The sequence below is a fragment of the Schistocerca gregaria genome, chromosome 2, assembly GCF_023897955.1.
Source record: "Schistocerca gregaria isolate iqSchGreg1 chromosome 2, iqSchGreg1.2, whole genome shotgun sequence".
Lineage (NCBI taxonomy): Eukaryota > Metazoa > Arthropoda > Insecta > Orthoptera > Acrididae > Schistocerca > Schistocerca gregaria.
The window spans coordinates 869,966,598-869,981,253 of record NC_064921.1 but is presented as its reverse complement, the minus strand read 5'-3'; the positions used below and the strand labels follow the sequence as shown (position 1 = coordinate 869,981,253).

At 52.0% G+C, this 14,656-nt stretch overlaps 30 non-coding genes across 30 annotated transcripts; 6 read left to right on the top strand and 24 right to left on the bottom strand.

Moving 5' to 3' along the window:
• Positions 1-277: 277 nt before the first annotated feature.
• Positions 278-351, bottom strand: Trnai-aau (transfer RNA isoleucine (anticodon AAU)). The gene has a single exon. It is a non-coding gene; the product is annotated as a tRNA-Ile (tRNA).
• Positions 352-608: 257 nt separating this feature from the next.
• Positions 609-680, bottom strand: Trnae-uuc (transfer RNA glutamic acid (anticodon UUC)). The gene has a single exon. It is a non-coding gene; the product is annotated as a tRNA-Glu (tRNA).
• Positions 681-1,136: 456 nt separating this feature from the next.
• Trnam-cau (transfer RNA methionine (anticodon CAU)) lies at positions 1,137-1,209 on the bottom strand. The gene has a single exon. It is a non-coding gene; the product is annotated as a tRNA-Met (tRNA).
• Positions 1,210-1,502: 293 nt separating this feature from the next.
• Positions 1,503-1,573, bottom strand: Trnag-gcc (transfer RNA glycine (anticodon GCC)). The gene has a single exon. It is a non-coding gene; the product is annotated as a tRNA-Gly (tRNA).
• Positions 1,574-1,904: 331 nt separating this feature from the next.
• On the top strand, positions 1,905-1,976 carry Trnag-ucc (transfer RNA glycine (anticodon UCC)). Its single transcript has one exon. It is a non-coding gene; the product is annotated as a tRNA-Gly (tRNA).
• A 742-nt stretch (positions 1,977-2,718) lies between these two features.
• Positions 2,719-2,792, bottom strand: Trnai-aau (transfer RNA isoleucine (anticodon AAU)). The gene has a single exon. It is a non-coding gene; the product is annotated as a tRNA-Ile (tRNA).
• A 257-nt stretch (positions 2,793-3,049) lies between these two features.
• Positions 3,050-3,121, bottom strand: Trnae-uuc (transfer RNA glutamic acid (anticodon UUC)). Its single transcript has one exon. It is a non-coding gene; the product is annotated as a tRNA-Glu (tRNA).
• Positions 3,122-3,577: 456 nt separating this feature from the next.
• On the bottom strand, positions 3,578-3,650 carry Trnam-cau (transfer RNA methionine (anticodon CAU)). Its single transcript has one exon. It is a non-coding gene; the product is annotated as a tRNA-Met (tRNA).
• Positions 3,651-3,943: 293 nt separating this feature from the next.
• Positions 3,944-4,014, bottom strand: Trnag-gcc (transfer RNA glycine (anticodon GCC)). Its single transcript has one exon. It is a non-coding gene; the product is annotated as a tRNA-Gly (tRNA).
• Positions 4,015-4,345: 331 nt separating this feature from the next.
• Positions 4,346-4,417, top strand: Trnag-ucc (transfer RNA glycine (anticodon UCC)). Its single transcript has one exon. It is a non-coding gene; the product is annotated as a tRNA-Gly (tRNA).
• A 741-nt stretch (positions 4,418-5,158) lies between these two features.
• On the bottom strand, positions 5,159-5,232 carry Trnai-aau (transfer RNA isoleucine (anticodon AAU)). Its single transcript has one exon. It is a non-coding gene; the product is annotated as a tRNA-Ile (tRNA).
• Positions 5,233-5,489: 257 nt separating this feature from the next.
• On the bottom strand, positions 5,490-5,561 carry Trnae-uuc (transfer RNA glutamic acid (anticodon UUC)). Its single transcript has one exon. It is a non-coding gene; the product is annotated as a tRNA-Glu (tRNA).
• A 456-nt stretch (positions 5,562-6,017) lies between these two features.
• Trnam-cau (transfer RNA methionine (anticodon CAU)) lies at positions 6,018-6,090 on the bottom strand. The gene has a single exon. It is a non-coding gene; the product is annotated as a tRNA-Met (tRNA).
• A 293-nt stretch (positions 6,091-6,383) lies between these two features.
• On the bottom strand, positions 6,384-6,454 carry Trnag-gcc (transfer RNA glycine (anticodon GCC)). The gene has a single exon. It is a non-coding gene; the product is annotated as a tRNA-Gly (tRNA).
• Positions 6,455-6,785: 331 nt separating this feature from the next.
• Trnag-ucc (transfer RNA glycine (anticodon UCC)) lies at positions 6,786-6,857 on the top strand. The gene has a single exon. It is a non-coding gene; the product is annotated as a tRNA-Gly (tRNA).
• Positions 6,858-7,599: 742 nt separating this feature from the next.
• On the bottom strand, positions 7,600-7,673 carry Trnai-aau (transfer RNA isoleucine (anticodon AAU)). Its single transcript has one exon. It is a non-coding gene; the product is annotated as a tRNA-Ile (tRNA).
• Positions 7,674-7,930: 257 nt separating this feature from the next.
• On the bottom strand, positions 7,931-8,002 carry Trnae-uuc (transfer RNA glutamic acid (anticodon UUC)). Its single transcript has one exon. It is a non-coding gene; the product is annotated as a tRNA-Glu (tRNA).
• Positions 8,003-8,458: 456 nt separating this feature from the next.
• Positions 8,459-8,531, bottom strand: Trnam-cau (transfer RNA methionine (anticodon CAU)). The gene has a single exon. It is a non-coding gene; the product is annotated as a tRNA-Met (tRNA).
• Positions 8,532-8,824: 293 nt separating this feature from the next.
• Positions 8,825-8,895, bottom strand: Trnag-gcc (transfer RNA glycine (anticodon GCC)). Its single transcript has one exon. It is a non-coding gene; the product is annotated as a tRNA-Gly (tRNA).
• A 331-nt stretch (positions 8,896-9,226) lies between these two features.
• On the top strand, positions 9,227-9,298 carry Trnag-ucc (transfer RNA glycine (anticodon UCC)). The gene has a single exon. It is a non-coding gene; the product is annotated as a tRNA-Gly (tRNA).
• Positions 9,299-10,040: 742 nt separating this feature from the next.
• On the bottom strand, positions 10,041-10,114 carry Trnai-aau (transfer RNA isoleucine (anticodon AAU)). Its single transcript has one exon. It is a non-coding gene; the product is annotated as a tRNA-Ile (tRNA).
• A 257-nt stretch (positions 10,115-10,371) lies between these two features.
• On the bottom strand, positions 10,372-10,443 carry Trnae-uuc (transfer RNA glutamic acid (anticodon UUC)). Its single transcript has one exon. It is a non-coding gene; the product is annotated as a tRNA-Glu (tRNA).
• Positions 10,444-10,899: 456 nt separating this feature from the next.
• Positions 10,900-10,972, bottom strand: Trnam-cau (transfer RNA methionine (anticodon CAU)). The gene has a single exon. It is a non-coding gene; the product is annotated as a tRNA-Met (tRNA).
• Positions 10,973-11,265: 293 nt separating this feature from the next.
• Positions 11,266-11,336, bottom strand: Trnag-gcc (transfer RNA glycine (anticodon GCC)). The gene has a single exon. It is a non-coding gene; the product is annotated as a tRNA-Gly (tRNA).
• Positions 11,337-11,667: 331 nt separating this feature from the next.
• On the top strand, positions 11,668-11,739 carry Trnag-ucc (transfer RNA glycine (anticodon UCC)). The gene has a single exon. It is a non-coding gene; the product is annotated as a tRNA-Gly (tRNA).
• A 742-nt stretch (positions 11,740-12,481) lies between these two features.
• On the bottom strand, positions 12,482-12,555 carry Trnai-aau (transfer RNA isoleucine (anticodon AAU)). Its single transcript has one exon. It is a non-coding gene; the product is annotated as a tRNA-Ile (tRNA).
• Positions 12,556-12,812: 257 nt separating this feature from the next.
• Trnae-uuc (transfer RNA glutamic acid (anticodon UUC)) lies at positions 12,813-12,884 on the bottom strand. Its single transcript has one exon. It is a non-coding gene; the product is annotated as a tRNA-Glu (tRNA).
• A 456-nt stretch (positions 12,885-13,340) lies between these two features.
• On the bottom strand, positions 13,341-13,413 carry Trnam-cau (transfer RNA methionine (anticodon CAU)). The gene has a single exon. It is a non-coding gene; the product is annotated as a tRNA-Met (tRNA).
• A 293-nt stretch (positions 13,414-13,706) lies between these two features.
• Positions 13,707-13,777, bottom strand: Trnag-gcc (transfer RNA glycine (anticodon GCC)). The gene has a single exon. It is a non-coding gene; the product is annotated as a tRNA-Gly (tRNA).
• Positions 13,778-14,108: 331 nt separating this feature from the next.
• Trnag-ucc (transfer RNA glycine (anticodon UCC)) lies at positions 14,109-14,180 on the top strand. Its single transcript has one exon. It is a non-coding gene; the product is annotated as a tRNA-Gly (tRNA).
• The last annotated feature ends 476 nt before the right edge of the window (positions 14,181-14,656 follow it).

Genomic DNA, 14,656 nt, shown 5'->3' with positions numbered 1-14,656 from the left:
CGACGAGAAAAGAGAAATACGAATTGAAACTGTCGGCAGCGCCCTGTGTTCGCAGGCGGTCACCCGCCCAAGCACTGACAACGCCCAGCGTCGCGCAGTAGCGGTGATCGGACGACAAACTGTGTGTTCAGCGTGCTGTGACCTGTGAAGTGTTTTAGCGCGTCCCGACAAGTCGCTTTCGGGTCCCCTATCAGCTCCCACACAATGTGACGATTTCTTTGTCACCATACTTGCCCGGGGAAATCGGCGTTGCCTTTTTGAAGTAGTAAAATCGAAGTGGCCCGTGGGGGGATCGAACCCACGACCTTCGCGTTATTAGCACGACGCTCTAACCAACTGAGCTAACGGGCCTCGGTGCACTCCGTCTTCCAGCGCTTAGACGGAGTGGCTCTGCGTATTTACAGGTAACATTTCTATGGTAGCAGTCCAACAGTGGACCAGGGTCTCTTCTCCCTTTATTCCGCTGCTCGTAGTAGTTTCATTGCGTGCCCGTTTCTCTCGACTGTTTTCAGCTCACGTTTATGAACCAGTAGCTATAACGCGAGGAGGACGTGAAACAGCATTTCGCAGGGTCCAAACTTGTCGTGATTTGTTCCGAAAAAATTACATTCCGGTACCGGGAATCGAACCCGGGCCTCCTGGGTGAAAGCCAGGTATCCTAGCCACTAGACCACACCGGACGCGCACGCTTATTTTTGGGGTTTACACCCCCTCCACTGGCTTTCCGTGTCGCACTTTCCCTGTTTGCGAGCATCTTTTCGCTCTCCCATGCCGAGGCGCGCATGGCAAAAGTCACAGTCCGTTGCTTTTGGCCTCGTTGTTACAGGGGTAGGAGGAAAAGCAAAGCTGTGAGTAGTAATATTTATTTACTTATTTCGCAAGTAAAGACCTGCAGCCTGTCATTATATAGCAGGTCATACACTGTGTGACTTTACATGTTATATCATACGAAATTCAGTTTTATTACTAGTACATTTTTTCTTGAAAATTTCACAAAAGAACTGCAAGTAGTAATAACGGGAAGTAAGCATTTTCACGCTGAGTTGTTGAAGCCTTATGGATAACAAACTACAAGCTGTTTTGCTCCTTCGCAACCCCAGAGCCGTCAATTTAGCTGTGAACGGAAGTAAATTAAATGCCCCGGGTGAGGATCGAACTCACGACCTTAAGATTATGAGACTTACGCGCTGCCTACTGCGCTACCGAGGCACGTGATGGCCAAACCTTCTGGAATCTCGGCAAGTAGCAAATACTAGTGGTAGAGAGTCTGCACTTGCTGGCTCATTTCTTCTGTTACTACACGTGCATTCCCGGCGCTGCAGGCAACTTGCGATGATAGGCCGACGCCAGTATGCACAATAGCACGCAGGAGTCCAAACGAGAAGACGTGCGCGCTGCGTGTTTGGTTGTTTCCACACGGAATCCCGCGGTTCATTCTCGTGGCCCACGCACTTCGAGTGCGAAGGACACGCAGCTCCACTATCGGGGAAAAAACAAAATGATGCATCGGCCGGGAATCGAACCCGGGCCGCCCGCGTGGCAGGCGAGCATTCTACCACTGAACCACCGATGCTCAGCTAGTTTGCAGCTTCCTTGTGCTTTCCGCGGCAGACGTCTGAAGGGAAAGTGGGACTGCCGTCCAGCGCCGTGGCATCCTCTCGAGAGAATGCTACAAACGCTGAATCCTGCGCTGCACTGCTTAAAAATGACGCCCGAACGCGATCGTCTAAGTAGTGTTGCGGCGCACGCACGCGACGACTCTTGCCAAAGGACGCGAAATGTGCGTAGAGACGCTGTCTGGATGCGCTCGCCTACCCCGTAATGCGCCTGCTGCTGCGACCACCTTCAGCCGCCGCCGACAGGCGGGAAGCAGACACAGCGCGGCGTGCGCGGAAGAAAACCGTGCGGTGGTGGTGTAATGGTCAGCATAGTTGCCTTCCAAGCAGTTGATCCGGGTTCGATTCCCGGCCACCGCAGCCTGCGTTTTACTTCTGCGTATGAGTACTTTTGCCACGCGTCATTAAATTAATGTTTCTTTCCTCCTCTTACTGGCTGCAGGCCACCCTATATTGTGTGCGTCGATTCCGCTTGAGTCTCGACTTGTCCTCGACTTTGCTCGGCTGACGCGAGAGCTGACGCTCTCCAATCGGCCTATATCAGAAGGACAAGCACGCGAAACGACTGAGAGAGGTATGGCGAGGCGGGCACAACATTACTTATGCCTCAAGTAAAGACCTGCTGCCTGTTATCGTGCATTGTGTGATTTTACATGTTCTGTCAGACAAATTCAGTTTTATTACTAGCACATTTCTTTTTTTCTTTGTTGAAAATTTTACAACACGCTCCTTCATTTCACTGTGGCCGCACGGCGCGACTTGGCATACCGAGAGGCAAAACGTGGCGCCAGTGCCCTAGACCGAATAGCGCTGCAGCTCCGAAACCGACGAGAAAAGAGAAATACGAATTGAAACTGTCGGCAGCGCCCTGTGTTCGCAGGCGGTCACCCGCCCAAGCACTGACAACGCCCAGCGTCGCGCAGTAGCGGTGATCGGACGACAAACTGTGTGTTCAGCGTGCTGTGACCTGTGAAGTGTTTTAGCGCGTCCCGACAAGTCGCTTTCGGGTCCCCTATCAGCTCCCACACAATGTGACGATTTCTTTGTCACCATACTTGCCCGGGGAAATCGGCGTTGCCTTTTTGAAGTAGTAAAATCGAAGTGGCCCGTGGGGGGATCGAACCCACGACCTTCGCGTTATTAGCACGACGCTCTAACCAACTGAGCTAACGGGCCTCGGTGCACTCCGTCTTCCAGCGCTTAGACGGAGTGGCTCTGCGTATTTACAGGTAACATTTCTATGGTAGCAGTCCAACAGTGGACCAGGGTCTCTTCTCCCTTTATTCCGCTGCTCGTAGTAATTTCATTGCGTGCCCGTTTCTCTCGACTGTTTTCAGCTCACGTTTATGAACCAGTAGCTATAACGCGAGGAGGACGTGAAACAGCATTTCGCAGGGTCCAAACTTGTCGTGATTTGTTCCGAAAAAATTACATTCCGGTACCGGGAATCGAACCCGGGCCTCCTGGGTGAAAGCCAGGTATCCTAGCCACTAGACCACACCGGACGCGCACGCTTATTTTTGGGGTTTACACCCCCTCCACTGGCTTTCCGTGTCGCACTTTCCCTGTTTGCGAGCATCTTTTCGCTCTCCCATGCCGAGGCGCGCATGGCAAAAGTCACAGTCCGTTGCTTTTGGCCTCGTTGTTACAGGGGTAGGAGGAAAAGCAAAGCTGTGAGTAGTAATATTTATTTACTTATTTCGCAAGTAAAGACCTGCAGCCTGTCATTATATAGCAGGTCATACACTGTCTGACTTTACATGTTATATCATACGAAATTCAGTTTTATTACTAGTACATTTTTTCTTGAAAATTTCACAAAAGAACTGCAAGTAGTAATAACGGGAAGTAAGCATTTTCACGCTGAGTTGTTGAAGCCTTATGGATAACAAACTACAAGCTGTTTTGCTCCTTCGCAACCCCAGAGCCGTCAATTTAGCTGTGAACGGAAGTAAATTAAATGCCCCGGGTGAGGATCGAACTCACGACCTTAAGATTATGAGACTTACGCGCTGCCTACTGCGCTACCGAGGCACGTGATGGCCAAATCTTCTGGAATCTCGGCAAGTAGCAAATACTAGTGGTAGAGAGTCTGCACTTGCTGGCTCATTTCTTCTGTTACTACACGTGCATTCCCGGCGCTGCAGGCAACTTGCGATGATAGGCCGACGCCAGTATGCACAATAGCACGCAGGAGTCCAAACGAGAAGACGTGCGCGCTGCGTGTTTGGTTGTTTCCACACGGAATCCCGCGGTTCATTCTCGTGGCCCACGCACTTCGAGTGCGAAGGACACGCAGCTCCACTATCGGGGAAAAAACAAAATGATGCATCGGCCGGGAATCGAACCCGGGCCGCCCGCGTGGCAGGCGAGCATTCTACCACTGAACCACCGATGCTCAGCTAGTTTGCAGCTTCCTTGTGCTTTCCGCGGCAGACGTCTGAAGGGAAAGTGGGACTGCCGTCCAGCGCCGTGGCATCCTCTCGAGAGAATGCTACAAACGCTGAATCCTGCGCTGCACTGCTTAAAAATGACGCCCGAACGCGATCGTCTAAGTAGTGTTGCGGCGCACGCACGCGACGACTCTTGCCAAAGGACGCGAAATGTGCGTAGAGACGCTGTCTGGATGCGCTCGCCTACCCCGTAATGCGCCTGCTGCTGCGACCACCTTCAGCCGCCGCCGACAGGCGGGAAGCAGACACAGCGCGGCGTGCGCGGAAGAAAACCGTGCGGTGGTGGTGTAATGGTCAGCATAGTTGCCTTCCAAGCAGTTGATCCGGGTTCGATTCCCGGCCACCGCAGCCTGCGTTTTACTTCTGCGTATGAGTACTTTTGCCACGCGTCATTAAATTAATGTTTCTTTCCTCCTCTTACTGGCTGCAGGCCACCCTATATTGTGTGCGTCGATTCCGCTTGAGTCTCGACTTGTCTCGACTTTGCTCGGCTGACGCGAGAGCTGACGCTCTCCAATCGGCCTATATCAGAAGGACAAGCACGCGAAACGACTGAGAGAGGTATGGCGAGGCGGGCACAACATTACTTATGCCTCAAGTAAAGACCTGCTGCCTGTTATCGTGCATTGTGTGATTTTACATGTTCTGTCAGACAAATTCAGTTTTATTACTAGCACATTTCTTTTTTTCTTTGTTGAAAATTTTACAACACGCTCCTTCATTTCACTGTGGCCGCACGGCGCGACTTGGCATACCGAGAGGCAAAACGTGGCGCCAGTGCCCTAGACCGAATAGCGCTGCAGCTCCGAAACCGACGAGAAAAGAGAAATACGAATTGAAACTGTCGGCAGCGCCCTGTGTTCGCAGGCGGTCACCCGCCCAAGCACTGACAACGCCCAGCGTCGCGCAGTAGCGGTGATCGGACGACAAACTGTGTGTTCAGCGTGCTGTGACCTGTGAAGTGTTTTAGCGCGTCCCGACAAGTCGCTTTCGGGTCCCCTATCAGCTCCCACACAATGTGACGATTTCTTTGTCACCATACTTGCCCGGGGAAATCGGCGTTGCCTTTTTGAAGTAGTAAAATCGAAGTGGCCCGTGGGGGGATCGAACCCACGACCTTCGCGTTATTAGCACGACGCTCTAACCAACTGAGCTAACGGGCCTCGGTGCACTCCGTCTTCCAGCGCTTAGACGGAGTGGCTCTGCGTATTTACAGGTAACATTTCTATGGTAGCAGTCCAACAGTGGACCAGGGTCTCTTCTCCCTTTATTCCGCTGCTCGTAGTAATTTCATTGCGTGCCCGTTTCTCTCGACTGTTTTCAGCTCACGTTTATGAACCAGTAGCTATAACGCGAGGAGGACGTGAAACAGCATTTCGCAGGGTCCAAACTTGTCGTGATTTGTTCCGAAAAAATTACATTCCGGTACCGGGAATCGAACCCGGGCCTCCTGGGTGAAAGCCAGGTATCCTAGCCACTAGACCACACCGGACGCGCACGCTTATTTTTGGGGTTTACACCCCCTCCACTGGCTTTCCGTGTCGCACTTTCCCTGTTTGCGAGCATCTTTTCGCTCTCCCATGCCGAGGCGCGCATGGCAAAAGTCACAGTCCGTTGCTTTTGGCCTCGTTGTTACAGGGGTAGGAGGAAAAGCAAAGCTGTGAGTAGTAATATTTATTTACTTATTTCGCAAGTAAAGACCTGCAGCCTGTCATTATATAGCAGGTCATACACTGTCTGACTTTACATGTTATATCATACGAAATTCAGTTTTATTACTAGTACATTTTTTCTTGAAAATTTCACAAAAGAACTGCAAGTAGTAATAACGGGAAGTAAGCATTTTCACGCTGAGTTGTTGAAGCCTTATGGATAACAAACTACAAGCTGTTTTGCTCCTTCGCAACCCCAGAGCCGTCAATTTAGCTGTGAACGGAAGTAAATTAAATGCCCCGGGTGAGGATCGAACTCACGACCTTAAGATTATGAGACTTACGCGCTGCCTACTGCGCTACCGAGGCACGTGATGGCCAAATCTTCTGGAATCTCGGCAAGTAGCAAATACTAGTGGTAGAGAGTCTGCACTTGCTGGCTCATTTCTTCTGTTACTACACGTGCATTCCCGGCGCTGCAGGCAACTTGCGATGATAGGCCGACGCCAGTATGCACAATAGCACGCAGGAGTCCAAACGAGAAGACGTGCGCGCTGCGTGTTTGGTTGTTTCCACACGGAATCCCGCGGTTCATTCTCGTGGCCCACGCACTTCGAGTGCGAAGGACACGCAGCTCCACTATCGGGGAAAAAACAAAATGATGCATCGGCCGGGAATCGAACCCGGGCCGCCCGCGTGGCAGGCGAGCATTCTACCACTGAACCACCGATGCTCAGCTAGTTTGCAGCTTCCTTGTGCTTTCCGCGGCAGACGTCTGAAGGGAAAGTGGGACTGCCGTCCAGCGCCGTGGCATCCTCTCGAGAGAATGCTACAAACGCTGAATCCTGCGCTGCACTGCTTAAAAATGACGCCCGAACGCGATCGTCTAAGTAGTGTTGCGGCGCACGCACGCGACGACTCTTGCCAAAGGACGCGAAATGTGCGTAGAGACGCTGTCTGGATGCGCTCGCCTACCCCGTAATGCGCCTGCTGCTGCGACCACCTTCAGCCGCCGCCGACAGGCGGGAAGCAGACACAGCGCGGCGTGCGCGGAAGAAAACCGTGCGGTGGTGGTGTAATGGTCAGCATAGTTGCCTTCCAAGCAGTTGATCCGGGTTCGATTCCCGGCCACCGCAGCCTGCGTTTTACTTCTGCGTATGAGTACTTTTGCCACGCGTCATTAAATTAATGTTTCTTTCCTCCTCTTACTGGCTGCAGGCCACCCTATATTGTGTGCGTCGATTCCGCTTGAGTCTCGACTTGTCCTCGACTTTGCTCGGCTGACGCGAGAGCTGACGCTCTCCAATCGGCCTATATCAGAAGGACAAGCACGCGAAACGACTGAGAGAGGTATGGCGAGGCGGGCACAACATTACTTATGCCTCAAGTAAAGACCTGCTGCCTGTTATCGTGCATTGTGTGATTTTACATGTTCTGTCAGACAAATTCAGTTTTATTACTAGCACATTTCTTTTTTTCTTTGTTGAAAATTTTACAACACGCTCCTTCATTTCACTGTGGCCGCACGGCGCGACTTGGCATACCGAGAGGCAAAACGTGGCGCCAGTGCCCTAGACCGAATAGCGCTGCAGCTCCGAAACCGACGAGAAAAGAGAAATACGAATTGAAACTGTCGGCAGCGCCCTGTGTTCGCAGGCGGTCACCCGCCCAAGCACTGACAACGCCCAGCGTCGCGCAGTAGCGGTGATCGGACGACAAACTGTGTGTTCAGCGTGCTGTGACCTGTGAAGTGTTTTAGCGCGTCCCGACAAGTCGCTTTCGGGTCCCCTATCAGCTCCCACACAATGTGACGATTTCTTTGTCACCATACTTGCCCGGGGAAATCGGCGTTGCCTTTTTGAAGTAGTAAAATCGAAGTGGCCCGTGGGGGGATCGAACCCACGACCTTCGCGTTATTAGCACGACGCTCTAACCAACTGAGCTAACGGGCCTCGGTGCACTCCGTCTTCCAGCGCTTAGACGGAGTGGCTCTGCGTATTTACAGGTAACATTTCTATGGTAGCAGTCCAACAGTGGACCAGGGTCTCTTCTCCCTTTATTCCGCTGCTCGTAGTAATTTCATTGCGTGCCCGTTTCTCTCGACTGTTTTCAGCTCACGTTTATGAACCAGTAGCTATAACGCGAGGAGGACGTGAAACAGCATTTCGCAGGGTCCAAACTTGTCGTGATTTGTTCCGAAAAAATTACATTCCGGTACCGGGAATCGAACCCGGGCCTCCTGGGTGAAAGCCAGGTATCCTAGCCACTAGACCACACCGGACGCGCACGCTTATTTTTGGGGTTTACACCCCCTCCACTGGCTTTCCGTGTCGCACTTTCCCTGTTTGCGAGCATCTTTTCGCTCTCCCATGCCGAGGCGCGCATGGCAAAAGTCACAGTCCGTTGCTTTTGGCCTCGTTGTTACAGGGGTAGGAGGAAAAGCAAAGCTGTGAGTAGTAATATTTATTTACTTATTTCGCAAGTAAAGACCTGCAGCCTGTCATTATATAGCAGGTCATACACTGTCTGACTTTACATGTTATATCATACGAAATTCAGTTTTATTACTAGTACATTTTTTCTTGAAAATTTCACAAAAGAACTGCAAGTAGTAATAACGGGAAGTAAGCATTTTCACGCTGAGTTGTTGAAGCCTTATGGATAACAAACTACAAGCTGTTTTGCTCCTTCGCAACCCCAGAGCCGTCAATTTAGCTGTGAACGGAAGTAAATTAAATGCCCCGGGTGAGGATCGAACTCACGACCTTAAGATTATGAGACTTACGCGCTGCCTACTGCGCTACCGAGGCACGTGATGGCCAAATCTTCTGGAATCTCGGCAAGTAGCAAATACTAGTGGTAGAGAGTCTGCACTTGCTGGCTCATTTCTTCTGTTACTACACGTGCATTCCCGGCGCTGCAGGCAACTTGCGATGATAGGCCGACGCCAGTATGCACAATAGCACGCAGGAGTCCAAACGAGAAGACGTGCGCGCTGCGTGTTTGGTTGTTTCCACACGGAATCCCGCGGTTCATTCTCGTGGCCCACGCACTTCGAGTGCGAAGGACACGCAGCTCCACTATCGGGGAAAAAACAAAATGATGCATCGGCCGGGAATCGAACCCGGGCCGCCCGCGTGGCAGGCGAGCATTCTACCACTGAACCACCGATGCTCAGCTAGTTTGCAGCTTCCTTGTGCTTTCCGCGGCAGACGTCTGAAGGGAAAGTGGGACTGCCGTCCAGCGCCGTGGCATCCTCTCGAGAGAATGCTACAAACGCTGAATCCTGCGCTGCACTGCTTAAAAATGACGCCCGAACGCGATCGTCTAAGTAGTGTTGCGGCGCACGCACGCGACGACTCTTGCCAAAGGACGCGAAATGTGCGTAGAGACGCTGTCTGGATGCGCTCGCCTACCCCGTAATGCGCCTGCTGCTGCGACCACCTTCAGCCGCCGCCGACAGGCGGGAAGCAGACACAGCGCGGCGTGCGCGGAAGAAAACCGTGCGGTGGTGGTGTAATGGTCAGCATAGTTGCCTTCCAAGCAGTTGATCCGGGTTCGATTCCCGGCCACCGCAGCCTGCGTTTTACTTCTGCGTATGAGTACTTTTGCCACGCGTCATTAAATTAATGTTTCTTTCCTCCTCTTACTGGCTGCAGGCCACCCTATATTGTGTGCGTCGATTCCGCTTGAGTCTCGACTTGTCCTCGACTTTGCTCGGCTGACGCGAGAGCTGACGCTCTCCAATCGGCCTATATCAGAAGGACAAGCACGCGAAACGACTGAGAGAGGTATGGCGAGGCGGGCACAACATTACTTATGCCTCAAGTAAAGACCTGCTGCCTGTTATCGTGCATTGTGTGATTTTACATGTTCTGTCAGACAAATTCAGTTTTATTACTAGCACATTTCTTTTTTTCTTTGTTGAAAATTTTACAACACGCTCCTTCATTTCACTGTGGCCGCACGGCGCGACTTGGCATACCGAGAGGCAAAACGTGGCGCCAGTGCCCTAGACCGAATAGCGCTGCAGCTCCGAAACCGACGAGAAAAGAGAAATACGAATTGAAACTGTCGGCAGCGCCCTGTGTTCGCAGGCGGTCACCCGCCCAAGCACTGACAACGCCCAGCGTCGCGCAGTAGCGGTGATCGGACGACAAACTGTGTGTTCAGCGTGCTGTGACCTGTGAAGTGTTTTAGCGCGTCCCGACAAGTCGCTTTCGGGTCCCCTATCAGCTCCCACACAATGTGACGATTTCTTTGTCACCATACTTGCCCGGGGAAATCGGCGTTGCCTTTTTGAAGTAGTAAAATCGAAGTGGCCCGTGGGGGGATCGAACCCACGACCTTCGCGTTATTAGCACGACGCTCTAACCAACTGAGCTAACGGGCCTCGGTGCACTCCGTCTTCCAGCGCTTAGACGGAGTGGCTCTGCGTATTTACAGGTAACATTTCTATGGTAGCAGTCCAACAGTGGACCAGGGTCTCTTCTCCCTTTATTCCGCTGCTCGTAGTAATTTCATTGCGTGCCCGTTTCTCTCGACTGTTTTCAGCTCACGTTTATGAACCAGTAGCTATAACGCGAGGAGGACGTGAAACAGCATTTCGCAGGGTCCAAACTTGTCGTGATTTGTTCCGAAAAAATTACATTCCGGTACCGGGAATCGAACCCGGGCCTCCTGGGTGAAAGCCAGGTATCCTAGCCACTAGACCACACCGGACGCGCACGCTTATTTTTGGGGTTTACACCCCCTCCACTGGCTTTCCGTGTCGCACTTTCCCTGTTTGCGAGCATCTTTTCGCTCTCCCATGCCGAGGCGCGCATGGCAAAAGTCACAGTCCGTTGCTTTTGGCCTCGTTGTTACAGGGGTAGGAGGAAAAGCAAAGCTGTGAGTAGTAATATTTATTTACTTATTTCGCAAGTAAAGACCTGCAGCCTGTCATTATATAGCAGGTCATACACTGTGTGACTTTACATGTTATATCATACGAAATTCAGTTTTATTACTAGTACATTTTTTCTTGAAAATTTCACAAAAGAACTGCAAGTAGTAATAACGGGAAGTAAGCATTTTCACGCTGAGTTGTTGAAGCCTTATGGATAACAAACTACAAGCTGTTTTGCTCCTTCGCAACCCCAGAGCCGTCAATTTAGCTGTGAACGGAAGTAAATTAAATGCCCCGGGTGAGGATCGAACTCACGACCTTAAGATTATGAGACTTACGCGCTGCCTACTGCGCTACCGAGGCACGTGATGGCCAAACCTTCTGGAATCTCGGCAAGTAGCAAATACTAGTGGTAGAGAGTCTGCACTTGCTGGCTCATTTCTTCTGTTACTACACGTGCATTCCCGGCGCTGCAGGCAACTTGCGATGATAGGCCGACGCCAGTATGCACAATAGCACGCAGGAGTCCAAACGAGAAGACGTGCGCGCTGCGTGTTTGGTTGTTTCCACACGGAATCCCGCGGTTCATTCTCGTGGCCCACGCACTTCGAGTGCGAAGGACACGCAGCTCCACTATCGGGGAAAAAACAAAATGATGCATCGGCCGGGAATCGAACCCGGGCCGCCCGCGTGGCAGGCGAGCATTCTACCACTGAACCACCGATGCTCAGCTAGTTTGCAGCTTCCTTGTGCTTTCCGCGGCAGACGTCTGAAGGGAAAGTGGGACTGCCGTCCAGCGCCGTGGCATCCTCTCGAGAGAATGCTACAAACGCTGAATCCTGCGCTGCACTGCTTAAAAATGACGCCCGAACGCGATCGTCTAAGTAGTGTTGCGGCGCACGCACGCGACGACTCTTGCCAAAGGACGCGAAATGTGCGTAGAGACGCTGTCTGGATGCGCTCGCCTACCCCGTAATGCGCCTGCTGCTGCGACCACCTTCAGCCGCCGCCGACAGGCGGGAAGCAGACACAGCGCGGCGTGCGCGGAAGAAAACCGTGCGGTGGTGGTGTAATGGTCAGCATAGTTGCCTTCCAAGCAGTTGATCCGGGTTCGATTCCCGGCCACCGCAGCCTGCGTTTTACTTCTGCGTATGAGTACTTTTGCCACGCGTCATTAAATTAATGTTTCTTTCCTCCTCTTACTGGCTGCAGGCCACCCTATATTGTGTGCGTCGATTCCGCTTGAGTCTCGACTTGTCCTCGACTTTGCTCGGCTGACGCGAGAGCTGACGCTCTCCAATCGGCCTATATCAGAAGGACAAGCACGCGAAACGACTGAGAGAGGTATGGCGAGGCGGGCACAACATTACTTATGCCTCAAGTAAAGACCTGCTGCCTGTTATCGTGCATTGTGTGATTTTACATGTTCTGTCAGACAAATTCAGTTTTATTACTAGCACATTTCTTTTTTTCTTTGTTGAAAATTTTACAACACGCTCCTTCATTTCACTGTGGCCGCACGGCGCGACTTGGCATACCGAGAGGCAAAACGTGGCGCCAGTGCCCTAGACCGAATAGCGCTGCAGCTCCGAAACCGACGAGAAAAGAGAAATACGAATTGAAACTGTCGGCAGCGCCCTGTGTTCGCAGGCGGTCACCCGCCCAAGCACTGACAACGCCCAGCGTCGCGCAGTAGCGGTGATCGGACGACAAACTGTGTGTTCAGCGTGCTGTGACCTGTGAAGTGTTTTAGCGCGTCCCGACAAGTCGCTTTCGGGTCCCCTATCAGCTCCCACACAATGTGACGATTTCTTTGTCACCATACTTGCCCGGGGAAATCGGCGTTGCCTTTTTGAAGTAGTAAAATCGAAGTGGCCCGTGGGGGGATCGAACCCACGACCTTCGCGTTATTAGCACGACGCTCTAACCAACTGAGCTAACGGGCCTCGGTGCACTCCGTCTTCCAGCGCTTAGACGGAGTGGCTCTGCGTATTTACAGGTAACATTTCTATGGTAGCAGTCCAACAGTGGACCAGGGTCTCTTCTCCCTTTATTCCGCTGCTCGTAGTAATTTCATTGCGTGCCCGTTTCTCTCGACTGTTTTCAGCTCACGTTTATGAACCAGTAGCTATAACGCGAGGAGGACGTGAAACAGCATTTCGCAGGGTCCAAACTTGTCGTGATTTGTTCCGAAAAAATTACATTCCGGTACCGGGAATCGAACCCGGGCCTCCTGGGTGAAAGCCAGGTATCCTAGCCACTAGACCACACCGGACGCGCACGCTTATTTTTGGGGTTTACACCCCCTCCACTGGCTTTCCGTGTCGCACTTTCCCTGTTTGCGAGCATCTTTTCGCTCTCCCATGCCGAGGCGCGCATGGCAAAAGTCACAGTCCGTTGCTTTTGGCCTCGTTGTTACAGGGGTAGGAGGAAAAGCAAAGCTGTGAGTAGTAATATTTATTTACTTATTTCGCAAGTAAAGACCTGCAGCCTGTCATTATATAGCAGGTCATACACTGTGTGACTTTACATGTTATATCATACGAAATTCAGTTTTATTACTAGTACATTTTTTCTTGAAAATTTCACAAAAGAACTGCAAGTAGTAATAACGGGAAGTAAGCATTTTCACGCTGAGTTGTTGAAGCCCTATGGATAACAAACTACAAGCTGTTTTGCTCCTTCGCAACCCCAGAGCCGTCAATTTAGCTGTGAACGGAAGTAAATTAAATGCCCCGGGTGAGGATCGAACTCACGACCTTAAGATTATGAGACTTACGCGCTGCCTACTGCGCTACCGAGGCACGTGATGGCCAAACCTTCTGGAATCTCGGCAAGTAGCAAATACTAGTGGTAGAGAGTCTGCACTTGCTGGCTCATTTCTTCTGTTACTACACGTGCATTCCCGGCGCTGCAGGCAACTTGCGATGATAGGCCGACGCCAGTATGCACAATAGCACGCAGGAGTCCAAACGAGAAGACGTGCGCGCTGCGTGTTTGGTTGTTTCCACACGGAATCCCGCGGTTCATTCTCGTGGCCCACGCACTTCGAGTGCGAAGGACACGCAGCTCCACTATCGGGGAAAAAACAAAATGATGCATCGGCCGGGAATCGAACCCGGGCCGCCCGCGTGGCAGGCGAGCATTCTACCACTGAACCACCGATGCTCAGCTAGTTTGCAGCTTCCTTGTGCTTTCCGCGGCAGACGTCTGAAGGGAAAGTGGGACTGCCGTCCAGCGCCGTGGCATCCTCTCGAGAGAATGCTACAAACGCTGAATCCTGCGCTGCACTGCTTAAAAATGACGCCCGAACGCGATCGTCTAAGTAGTGTTGCGGCGCACGCACGCGACGACTCTTGCCAAAGGACGCGAAATGTGCGTAGAGACGCTGTCTGGATGCGCTCGCCTACCCCGTAATGCGCCTGCTGCTGCGACCACCTTCAGCCGCCGCCGACAGGCGGGAAGCAGACACAGCGCGGCGTGCGCGGAAGAAAACCGTGCGGTGGTGGTGTAATGGTCAGCATAGTTGCCTTCCAAGCAGTTGATCCGGGTTCGATTCCCGGCCACCGCAGCCTGCGTTTTACTTCTGCGTATGAGTACTTTTGCCACGCGTCATTAAATTAATGTTTCTTTCCTCCTCTTACTGGCTGCAGGCCACCCTATATTGTGTGCGTCGATTCCGCTTGAGTCTCGACTTGTCCTCGACTTTGCTCGGCTGACGCGAGAGCTGACGCTCTCCAATCGGCCTATATCAGAAGGACAAGCACGCGAAACGACTGAGAGAGGTATGGCGAGGCGGGCACAACATTACTTATGCCTCAAGTAAAGACCTGCTGCCTGTTATCGTGCATTGTGTGATTTTACATGTTCTGTCAGACAAATTCAGTTTTATTACTAGCACATTTCTTTTTTTCTTTGTTGAAAATTTTACAACACGCTCCTTCATTTCACTGTGGCCGCACGGCGCGACTTGGCATACCGAGAGGCAAAACGTGGCGCCAGTGCCCTAGACCGAATAGCGCTGCAGCTCCGAAACCGACGAGAAAA